Source organism: Condylostylus longicornis, unplaced genomic scaffold (genome assembly GCF_029603195.1).
Source record: "Condylostylus longicornis isolate FDR11 unplaced genomic scaffold, ASM2960319v2 ptg000040l, whole genome shotgun sequence".
Taxonomy (NCBI): Eukaryota; Metazoa; Arthropoda; class Insecta; order Diptera; family Dolichopodidae; genus Condylostylus; species Condylostylus longicornis.
This window is the reverse complement of record NW_026578009.1, coordinates 16,082,209-16,094,363: the sequence shown is the minus strand read 5'-3', so window position 1 is coordinate 16,094,363 and position 12,155 is coordinate 16,082,209. Positions and strand designations below refer to the sequence as shown.

The following is a 12,155-nucleotide window of genomic DNA, read 5'->3' as shown; positions in this document are numbered from 1 at the left end:
TATTTAGGATGATGCATTCATGCAATCTTTGAAATAAAGCAAAAATTAATATAAAGAGGGGTTAACATAATGCTCGATTTTAAGGGTTAATTGTGTGAGTTAAGAAAAATAATTATATTTTTTAATGTCACGGAATTTACCGCTAGCTTTTTATGTTTATAGAAATTTGAAAACGTTTGCGGTTTTGGAAATATAAGGCGCTAAAAATTCAAATTTTACAAATTTCAAGAGGCGATAACTTGAGAGGGGGTGGAGATAGAAAAAAATTTTCTTCTAACGAAATGAACTATTTGTTAATGTGTATAAGCCCCTAAAATTTCAAGCTTCTACAGGCTGGGGTCTAGAAGAAAAACGAAATCAAAAATTTGGAAAAAAAAGACTTTAGATAGCGGTAAATTTGAACTGCCATTTTGTTTTTCTAAAGTTTAGCTATAGTATATCGCGCTAGGGGAAGCAAGCCGCTGCCTTTATGCGTTTGCAAAATTTCAAAAATGCTTATGGTTTCATTGCAACAAATAGTTAAAAATGGCCATTTTTAAGGTTTTGGGGGGGTATAACTTCTAGAGGGGGAGAGATAGGTAAAAATTTTGTTCTACGGAAATAAGTTTCTAGTAAAGATCTATGTACATACAAAATTTCAGCTTTCTATCTTCAAGGGTGTAGAAGTTTTGTAAACAGACACACGGACAGACGGACGGACGGACGGACGGTCGGACGGACGGACGGACGGACAGAGTGAAACTAATAAGCACTTTTTTTCAAAATTTTTTTGGAAAAGTGCTAAAAAGACCAATTAATTTAAAGTCTAAATCCTATTAACTTTCTATATAAAGATAAGTTTTATAACTCATTAATTATATTATGCAGGGATTCAGAAGCAGAGTTGCATTTAAATTGATGTTATTAAGCCACAATTTAGGAGACCACTTTTTTTTATATCAACATTCAAAATCTGAGAAAAGCAAAAGTACGAGTATATTGCCGATAAATAAACATGGACAAAACTAGAAATAAATATCACTTGCACTTAAATGTTTTCTATGTATGTATGGGTTACACAAATATGTTTCTGATCCACTGCATATTTTTTTAATATTGTGCAATTTATATCCAAAATACTTGCATGCTATTCTTATGCAATTTATTATGTAGAATTAAAAATATTACTTGCAAATTTAGTCAAACAAAATTTGCGAGAATTAAACGTTAAAACCACAAATAGCTTGCCTTGAAAAATGAACATTTTTTAAAGACATTGAGAAAAAAATTTATGACAAACATTTTATTATTAAAACGTAAAGTGGAACGTTTTCATTTTTATTTTATAGGTCATTGCAAGCACATAGTTTTTTTCTGTACACTTTAGTTTTCTTGAAATAGATTTTGTGATTTTTTTAGTGTGGTATTTGAAATGTATTTGTACGTATAAAACCAGAATTCGATTATCTCTTAAACTTAAAGTTTACTTAGGAAACTTCAAAATGTCCTTTTTTCGAATTCTCTACAAATATATACATACAGTATTAAATCGCATCCTGTTTCAATAACTAGTGAGTTAAAACGTAGTATGATAAGAAACACACAATATAGGTAACAGAACAACAACTCTGATACAAAATTTTTAAGGTTAAGCTTAAAGTTCAAAGTGATTTCACCAAATTTCTAAGAAAATTAACAGACTCCTTACATTACGTACCTCTATTAACTTTGGTAATAATTTACACATACCTCAACACACTCTTATTATATATACAATATACCTAAATAGCTCTAATATATTTGTATGGCATTTATAGCTACTTACGTTTTTATTTTTATAAAGGGTAAACAAGATAAAATTATTCTTGGTTTAATTAAACTGCTTAAAACAAATACTTTTAAATATATATGATGAATTTTTCTTTTTCCGGACTTTTAAAAGTTTTTATAGTGATTCATTAGTGTATACAATTATAATGACCAGAAAAAGGAAGCATACTCATAGTTAAGAGTGTGTAGCAATCAATTACTTTTAAGGTTAAGAAGAAAAACTGTTTTGCATTTTTAAGAAACAACTGCGAAATTTTAGAAAACCCTTTTACATAATTGAAATATTCGAAACTTGTAATTTTTGCTAAACGGGTGAAAAATAGAAAAATAGTTTTAATTGTGTTAGAAAATTTCCTTGATGAAATAAACGTTAGCAAATTTAATATTATAAGAGCTACAAAATTCAATTGATTTAGAGAACTCATATAGTTGTACACCAACCTCGGTAATATGGGTTAATTTAAATAGTCACATATTCGCAATTTAGTCATTTTTATCCTACCTACACGTTCCAAATATGAAATAACTTTAAAATTCTTTCATAAAAACATTAAATCTCTTTAAATATAATGTTGATTATCCAAATTATGCATACAATTTTGTATCCACAACATTTTGAATTTGTGTTAAAGTTCTCTAATTAAGAATAAAGTTAGTAATTTTAATTTAACATTGTTAGTATAAAAATATCCTTAATTGTTTTTCAATTTGTTGAATCACTTTTTAAAAATTTTGCAATCAAAATGTCTTTAAATAAAATTTAGAACTTCTTTTGTTAACATTGTAATATTCTACTTAATGTTAGTGATTTAAATAATTTTAATAATTTTTTTTTTTCAACATTTATTTTATAATTACATAACTTTCATAAAGATCACTTACACCAAAAATTGAATAACTTAATTGAATCGATTTTATTCACTCCTTAGACCTTAAATTTTATTTTATCACAGTCAATATTAATTGTACAGGAAAAAAAATTAATAATGTTTATTTTTAAAATAAAATTAATTTAATATTTTTATTTTTATCTTGCTTCTTTGGTTTTTTTATACACAAAATTTTATAAATCTACGTTTCCCAAGAAACTTCTAAGAAATTAGTAAAAAAATTAAGAAGTGACAGAACTTTTTATAAAATTTTTTGCTTTTCTTTCTTTTATTGTCGAGTTTTTGTGTTTTATGAAAAAATTTATGTATTTTAATTTATTCTCAAAAAATAAAATACCTGAAGGTGGCAAATTTACTTATAATTTGACCAACACTTATTTGTTGTGTGCAAATGTTGGTAAAAAAAAAATGTTAAATAATATTTCGCATATTTTCTCTAAAATTTTATATAAATGCCCTCGCATACATCTCTTAACACAAATTTTCTTCTCAACTTCAATAAAAATTTTATTTTCGCGTAAATTAATTTTTTTTTTTTTGCAAGAAAATTTTTCTTTCAAAAAATTTTTTATAGTGATGAAAATTATTCTAGGTTTTTTTTTTAAATAGCTGAGTATATTTCAATTTTAATAAGAGAAAAAAAAACAAAAAAATAAATGTCTCTTAACGTGCTGGCCTTTCATCACATATTCATGTGTAATTAAATTATGTATGAGTTTATTTAAAACAAATCTTTTCAGTTGTCTGAAAATTTTTGAGAGTTATTGTAAAAAATATATTCCTAAGATGTTGTTTAAGTATTATGTAACAAAATTTTAGGCATTTTTATCCCGTCGCGCTTTCTGTATTTTGTATTTAATTTTAAAAATATATATATATATACATTATTTCGCATAATAAATAAAAAAGCAAATTCGGAATCTCATTATATCCTCAACCCCCTTAAGCACTACTTAATATTTCAATAGCTCCTTAAGCTCCTCCTTAAAAAATTTTGTTTTAAATTTAAAAAGCTTATTAAATTCATAATTTTGTCATCACATACAAAGCCATTTTAAAAGTAATCATTCCTTGAACAAAACTGATTGGTTGAACTTGTAAAAAAAAATCGTTTTTAGTACTATGATGATATCTAAACTACACCGAAAATGAAGTTTAAGTTCTATATAGCAATTTAAATAATTTGGTACATGGAACAAGCATGCACCGCCACTTAAAAGGTGGCTTACTGCGCCCTTCAACTCCTTTCAAATTATAATAAATTGTCGACTGCTGGTAGCTCTTTTGATACATGCTCGCCTACAAGATCTTTTTACCTGTTGGTCAGAGAGGTAAGATATAGGCCATAAAAATTTACTTTATTTTAAAATTAAGTTTAAAAATTTTTTAAACTCTCACCCACATGTGCACATATTAGATTTCAAATAAAAAATAAGCGATTGGTATAGTCAATCATGGAAATTCACTAAAGTTTGTAAATTAATAAATTATATTATTAAACCTTTTTACATGCAACTAATATTAAGACGTAATTATTAACTTTTGATAATGCTAATGATTTTGAAGCATTTATTTCTATTTTTTATTCAAATATTCTGTTTAGAATCAGTATTTTGGAAATTAATACAGCAACCAAAAAAATAAACATTTTTCTCTGTAAATTTCATGTATTTTGTTTTTCTTTCCCACCTACATGAAATTATCTTTCGAGATACTCAAGGGTAAAATGTGAAGGTCAATGAACAAAATTAAAAAAAAAATTGATTAACATCTTCTTAAGTATGTATATGATTATTAAATAAATTATGTATGTATATGAAAGTGCACACATATGTAAATAGGTATATAAATTGCCGCCTGCCTGCATAACTTATGTTTTGCCTGTATATTTACCGTTTGCTGAGCATTAAATTGTTATATTGCGCAAGTTGCGTAATGATACTTTTTTTTATATATCGTAAAATATATAATGAAACAATTTCTAAATATTTAGATTTAGACAATCACTTATATTTACGTATCATATTATACGCCTATAACAGTATTCTGCAAATATGTATAAATGTACATGTATAAGGCACATATTGAATACAAAATAATGATTTTCTAAAATTAAATATAATTAAGTCTACATATAACCAGGTATACATTTAATGCAAAAAAAAAAATTAAAATAAATGTCAGTGCTCTGCATAGTTCGCCACAGTTTGATATTTGTTATTGCTGCTAAAATAGCTAGAATAAAAATTATAGCTCAGCTTTATTTGCTTGTATAATATGCAGAAAGTTTAATTCAAATTAAATATGGTTGCACTGAGAGAACCGTTAAATATGGTAGGAAAAAGGTTTTTGGGGAGAGCTGTCTCTCGAAAAATCGACTTATAAAACCTGTATGCCCAAAAGATCCCGAAAAAATTAACTGGTTATTATTTTTTGCAATTTCTGCTGTGAACTTTATTTTTTGAATTTGACACTATGTGGCGCTATAAACGTTTAAGCTTATATATTTTGTTAAAGCTAGCTATGAAGCCTTTCTTTTTCACCATTTTTTTTTTCTTTTTTCATTATTTTTAAAATTTTATTTGTTTTAAAATTTTATTTAGTTTTCACTCTCGCACGCCTTAGCCAATCTAGTTCGCCTAATTCGCCTGAGTCTAGTTCGCCTAACTAATATTAAAACGTTTATGAATCCCTGGTATTAATTTAGTTTATTAAGAAATACAATACGAAATGTGGTGTAAGAATAAAAAGGTACACGTAAGCATAGCATAATATTTACGAAAATATGAAATAACTCAAAGATCCAAAATAAAATTATTACCGAAATTATCTCAATTACAAAGCTCTTTTACAAATACAACTAAAACTTCGCGATTTTTTAGAAATGTGCTAAATGCTTTTCTCATTTATTATATGATTAAACAAATGAGTGGAAAACCTCATGAAATTTGATGTTCAAATGTATGTACAAGTAAAAACAAATTATTTCTACTATATTTTTACCTTTGCGATAAACACCTGGCTAAGTGTTTTTTGAGTAAAAAAAATTTTATATCTTTTATAAATAAATTATATTTTGTATTGTTCCTTTTTAAAAATTTTCTCATTTTAAATGACATTAATCAGTAAAAAGAAAAAGAAAGGAAAAATATTTTAGAATTTGAAAACGTCATAAACCATATACACAGTATTCATAACATAATGTAGATATTGTGTTTTTTTGTCATTAAAATTTATAAATTAAAATTTTTTCGTGTGCAGTGATTGTTCACGCTCTATTAAAATTTAAAAAAAAATCTGAAATTTTTCTTTCGTTAGTGAATGAATTGAAGGTGAAATTCTATTTACTAAAAGTCATTCTCTATTAATATAGTTTTCCTTCAAAGATTTACAAATAAAATTTTATAACTATTTTACAAATTATGTAAATCATTGATTTCAAAACTCTTATGCTTAATTCTTAAGCTAAATGATTCTAGAACTTTTGTGATATGATTTTACATAAATTTATGAAAAATTCGGCAAACTGAATTATCTCATATTTTACCTTAATCATTTTAAAATGACATACAAACGACTACACGGAGAGATTAATTTAAAATATGAAAGATCTGCAACTGATTTTTCCTTTAAACTTTACCCACGAAAGTGAACTTTTTCATATAAAATATATTTTTTCTTTGTTTTTATTTTTACAACAAGTTTCCAGCATTGTATATCGTTACAACCATATTTTAAAAACAACAAAAATTCTAGGTTTATTTGATTAGACCTAAATATGCATAAATTTTCCCCGGAAATTTTCTTTTTTTTTATTTTAAGCAATTTAATCATCGTCTCAAATGAAAATTGCTCTCTGTGCCAAAGAACATTAAATATTCAAAAAGTTTAACGTAATACTATAAAGTAAGTTTATGAGCTCTTAGCGTTTATTATTACAAATATAATATCAAGAGAATAATAGATGAAAAAAGAAAACCAAATCATTAAAACAATTAAATTTAAATAGCACCTTTTTTTGTGATTAATGATCTTTTAAAATATTCTGGCATTATTTAAGAAAAATAGGTAATTTTTTAACAACCTGCCAATTATTGATAGATTTTTCAAAATAACTTGAAAATAAAATTAATTTTGAATTTTAAAATTCTCAATTTATTTTTTCAGAAAATAAAATATGAAACGGAGTTTCTTCATATATAAGAAATCCATATTTTATTATTGTATTTTTATACTTTTGACCCAATTTTCTTATAGAACTAAAAAATTTTGAAATTATTTCAAATATTGAATGATTGTTTTAATTAAATCAAAATGTTTTTGATCAATAATATTTTAATATTCTGTTTGACAAATTTCTTATCATTCAGTGTGAAACATTAAATTTTAATTAGGTAGGATATATACTCATATCAACATATCACTGACATATGTATTAATTGGATGTGTGTTTATTGAGAAACTTTATATACAAGAATATTCACATTTTAATTTTCGTACAATTTTCAGAAGAACGGTACGGTGTGTCTACTTCAAGTATTAAGTATTTGAAATTTTACCAGAAACTTAATTAAAAATTAAATATATTTAAAAAAAAAATATTTATTTATTATTAATATATTAAATATATTTAATATAATTAAAATTCATAATAAACTGCATACAAATACATTATATAAAATTTATGAATCATATGCTGCGTCATTGAGAATAATTATTTAATGAATAAATAAACGTGTTATTTGATTATTTGCTTTAACTATTATTAATAAGTTTCAAATTCCTTTAGAATTTTTTTTAGTGAAACAAGGCAATTAAAATTTCTTAATATTTTCTATTTTTTTTTCAAAAAAAGCTTAAAACAATTTTTAAATAGTTACATATTTAGCACTCAAAATATTACTTACAGTGTAAACAAAATTTAACATTTATATGTATAAAGAAGCAATTATAATTGAAACTAAATAAAATAATTCAAACCAAACTATTATAATAAAATAGACCAGAAGTTTATATACGTAAAATCATATTTTTAATATTTTATAGAACCTAAAAAAATATCGATTTAAATGCCGATAGTATAAATTGCAAAAAAATATAAAAAAATCCAATGTGGTCGGCACATAACCGACCGTAATGTATATTGCCTGGTTTAGTGAAAATATAACAGAAGATCCTAACAATCCCTTTCGAATACTTCTTTCTAATTTTAAGGACGCTGGTTAGCTTTTAGTTATCATACCTGAAGAAATGTAAATTTGGTTTTTAGTAAAGTTTCGCTGTGTGTCATCTCGCAATATGGGCAAAAATGTAAAATCGACCCGCAAAAAGGTCTAGCTCTCGAGACCTGATATTTCACAAAAGTTGACCAATCCGTGACATAGCCCAAATAAACTCACCGAAAACTCGACATCCGAAATTTTCTGTCATCACATAAACTCTCTTATTATATGCAATGCGGTGGTCGGTAAAAAGAGAATTAGCTATGCAAAAGAAAAATTTAGTTCTCCAATCTCTCTTTCTATGTGACAAAATATTTTAATTCGTTTGAATTAAATTTATTTCAGTTATTTACTTACGAAGTTTACCATTAAACTTAGTCGATTTATCTTTGCCATCACCTAGTGGTTTGCGTGTAAACTTTTATTAACAAACGTACTTTATAACTTTTTAAAGGCAAATTATTAAAAAAAGAAACTTTCACTTCTCTAAAGTGCTATCAATTAATGTGACAGACAATTACCATAAATTGTGAAGAAAAAAAACTGTAGTAAAATAGTAAGTAATTAAGAAAATAAAAGAATGAAAAAGTAAAGTACCTAATTAATAAAAAAAAAATAAAACTACAATAACCTCCTTGAAGCTAACAAAATAATATAGGAGCTATTAGAAATTGCAAGGATATCAAGATCTCGCGTGTTTTTTACGATGCCTCGTTCCTTAGCGCAATGTCTAGGTTTAAATATTTCTCTTTTAAAAATAATTTCAATTGATTTTATTGAGAGCGCATAGAACATTAATTATTTATAAAATTTATTTAAAATATTTTTAATGAGGGCAAATTAATGGTGGGAAAACACTAAAACTAATACAAAAACTTTTACTCTTATAATATAAAACACCTGGCGCTCATAAGTTCAATATGCAATAAAAATGTTCAAAAGAGATTGAAAAAACTAAATTTCATAGTTTTTACTGCGTCATAAATTTTTTGTTCTGTTTTCAGTTCCTTCTTTCCTTTTATAAGGCCTAAACTCCAAGTAAAAATGCGTTGAACTTTTGAATTTTTTTCAGGACAATTTATTTTTATATTGATATCTAAAGTAGCACTTAAAAGAACTTGAATTAATGTTGGTCAGATATCTTGGCACATATTTGTTTAACACACTGAATATTATTAAACGAATAACTGAATAATAATTTAAAGAACTTTACCGAAAGAAGCTATACCATCGATACTTTCTTTGAACTTTCGAACTTTGTTAGAATTGCTTCATTCTATCATCGATATCTTAGTTTGAACTAAGAACTGCCAATGAAATTTTACATTCAAAAACATCCAATTTAAAGCATACTAAACCAAGTCAATCTGTAATAATAATAATACCATATATTTTTTAATTCTTTTACTTCACTGTCTACATTGCTATAAGTTTTATAGTCTATATTCATAAGTATTCATATACATAAGTTTTAACCGTATGTTATAGTTTATACATTTCTTTCGTCGTAAATATTACTAAAATTTTTAGGGTTCCCTGCAGAATTTAATACATTCTTTGTTTTTGCCTTTCATTTGCTTTGAGTTAAACTTACAAGAAGAAAAATAAATAAAATTGCTTAGGCCAACTATAAGATATTTGAAGGAATTACATAAGAATTATTTTTATTCAGCTATTATGATTAACTTCACTTGATTAAAATAAATGAACTGACTAATAATAGATTTAGTAATCTCACCGTTGATGTATTCAATTTGGTGGATTGAATTAATGTTTACACTTTGAGGAACACGTTTACTAAAATTCTTGCAAAAATCTAGCAAAATTTTCAAGATTTCAATAACGATTAAAAAAAAAATAAAAGATGCATAAAGTTCATTAAAAATTACAAAAATGCCAAACAGTCTAAGTACTTATTGCATTATTAAAATTATGCAACGTATTTTTATTTACACGCGGAAAACAAGATATTGCATATATTTTGGATGAGGCAAAAATAAAAATTGAAGGAGGCGTTAACTCTTAATAATGCGCATTTAAGTGTTAAAATAATTATATTTTTTAATGGCATGGAATTAAAATTTTCAATGGCACGTTAGTCTTCTGCATTTTTATAAACTTGGAAAAATTTGCAGTTTCGGAAATATAATATGCCGAAAATTCAAGATTTGTAAATTTCGAGAGGCAATGATTTCATAGGGAGTGGACGTGGAAAAAAATTTTCTTTTCACGAAATGAACTATTTATTAGTGTCTTAAAGTATCAAAAAATTGCAAATAACGGATTTCAAATAACAGCAAATTTTAACAGCTATTTTATTTTTGTAAAGTTCAAATATTCTATGCCGCGGTATAGAAGAAGCCAGCCACTATTTTTCTGCGTTTGCAAAATTTGAAAAGTGTTTATGGTTTTGTTGCTATGAATGGCATTTTTAGGGTTTTGGGTTGTTATTACTTTTAAGTTTCTAGTAGGTATCTATTTATATATGATTTAAGTATTTCAGCTTTCTGTCTTCTAGGGTGTAAAAGTTTTGTAAACGAACACACGGATAGAGTGAAACTAATAAGCATTTTTTCAAAATTTTTACGCAGAACTGATAAAAAAATCTAAGAAAATGTTGATAATTTTCTTAGATCTTACACACCTACTTACTAGACAACTTTTCGCAGATCTTACAGCTACTTACACAAAAACGATGTGACCAATAATGTAAGAGATAGTGCTTTAATCTCTTTGAACACAATGATTAAATAATTTTTGAGCTACACAGCTTTTTCTAGTTATATTTGACACTTCTCTGAACTCTCGGAAGTTCTCTCACTACTATATGAAGCAAAAGAAACAAATAATTCTTTCAAATAAGCTGGTTCTTGACTTTGTTTATGAAAATTTTGTTGTATCATGTTTAAACTAAAATTTTTAAACTTCAAATGTTTAAAATGAAGAACTTTAAATGAGAAAGTGAATATACGCAAATTTTAGTTCTATAGTATAACAGTTGTACTATAAATCATTCGAAAATACAAAAAAAAAACATAAAATAACTTACAATTTAAACTATTCATGTCAAATCCTTTGAGAAATTAAATAAAATTATTTGAAATAAAAATAATGTTGGATCAAACCAATAGTTTGTAATGTAGCACTTTTCCCTTCAAAAAATAAAAATACTACTTCCAACAGCAAGCTACTATATTATATTTTCTTCATTGAATTAGTTTCACTGATATACCAAATTATATATAAAATTGTTGAAAAAAAAGAAAAATTGAAAGAAGCATTGTCATAATGGTTGAGTTGGAAAAATAATTATATCTTTTGATGGCATTATATTTACCGTTAACGTTCTGCATTTAAAAAAATTTAGAAAACCTTGCAGTTCTAAAAGTATAAGGTACCGAAAGTTCAAATTTTACAAATTTCGGGGGACGATAACTTGCGAGGGGATCCAGTTGACTAAAAATTTCTTCAAACAAAACGTCAGTATCTAAAAGCTGTTAAAATTTCAGACTCCTACAGTTTATTGTCTAGAAGAAAGGCGACATCAAATATTGGAGAAAAATGAATTTCAAATAACGGTTAATTTTGACGGCCATTTTGCTTTTTAATGGTCAACAAAACTATGTCGCGGTAGAAAAAGCTCATAAAAACTTTTTTTACGTTTGCAGAATTTAGAAAATATTTATGGTATTTTCAATAAGTAGTCAAACTTTGTGATTTTGAAAACTCTTAGGGGAGGGTGGGGCTACGTTTTCTTCTAAGGAAATAAGTTTCTAGTAAAGATTAATTTATGTATAAATGAGAGTGTGTAATACATTACGAGTACTAATATTGTAAAAAAACATTAAAAAAACACACTTGTATAGACCTACATTACGTGTAGTATTATACAAGTGTGCAGAGCTTTTGTAAATACGTACATGGACGGATGGACAAAATGAAACTAATAACCACTTTTTTTTAAATTTATTTAGAAAAGTGCTAACCATACTGTCCATAATACAATCCCCAATACTTTTCAATTCTTTTTAACAATCAAAATTTATAATATGTTGTTTTTCAATTGAAAAAGAGAACAAAAATAGAAATGGATTTGAAATGATCTGGAAATTATTGGTATTGGCAAATGTCCTTGACCCTAAATGATTATCGAAACACTTGTTATTTTAAGCACTATACTATATCATAGAAGCTTCAAACACCAAAACAAAAATATTTTATATGTGATTTTAAC

General features: G+C 25.7%; 2 protein-coding genes across 2 annotated transcripts in view; one reads left to right on the top strand and one right to left on the bottom strand.

Annotated features, from left to right (window-relative positions):
• Positions 1 to 2,854, bottom strand: part of LOC129609588 (uncharacterized) — a 47,110-nt gene extending 44,256 nt beyond the window's left edge. Inside the window, exon 1 of the mRNA XM_055521595.1 lies at positions 2,692 to 2,854. The gene's annotated coding sequence lies outside the window, so the exon portion shown is untranslated. The remainder of the gene's footprint in view (positions 1 to 2,691) is intronic.
• LOC129609587 (soluble guanylate cyclase 88E) overlaps positions 1 to 12,155 on the top strand; it is a 133,313-nt gene that overhangs the window by 91,691 nt on the left and 29,467 nt on the right. The window lies entirely within an intron of this gene.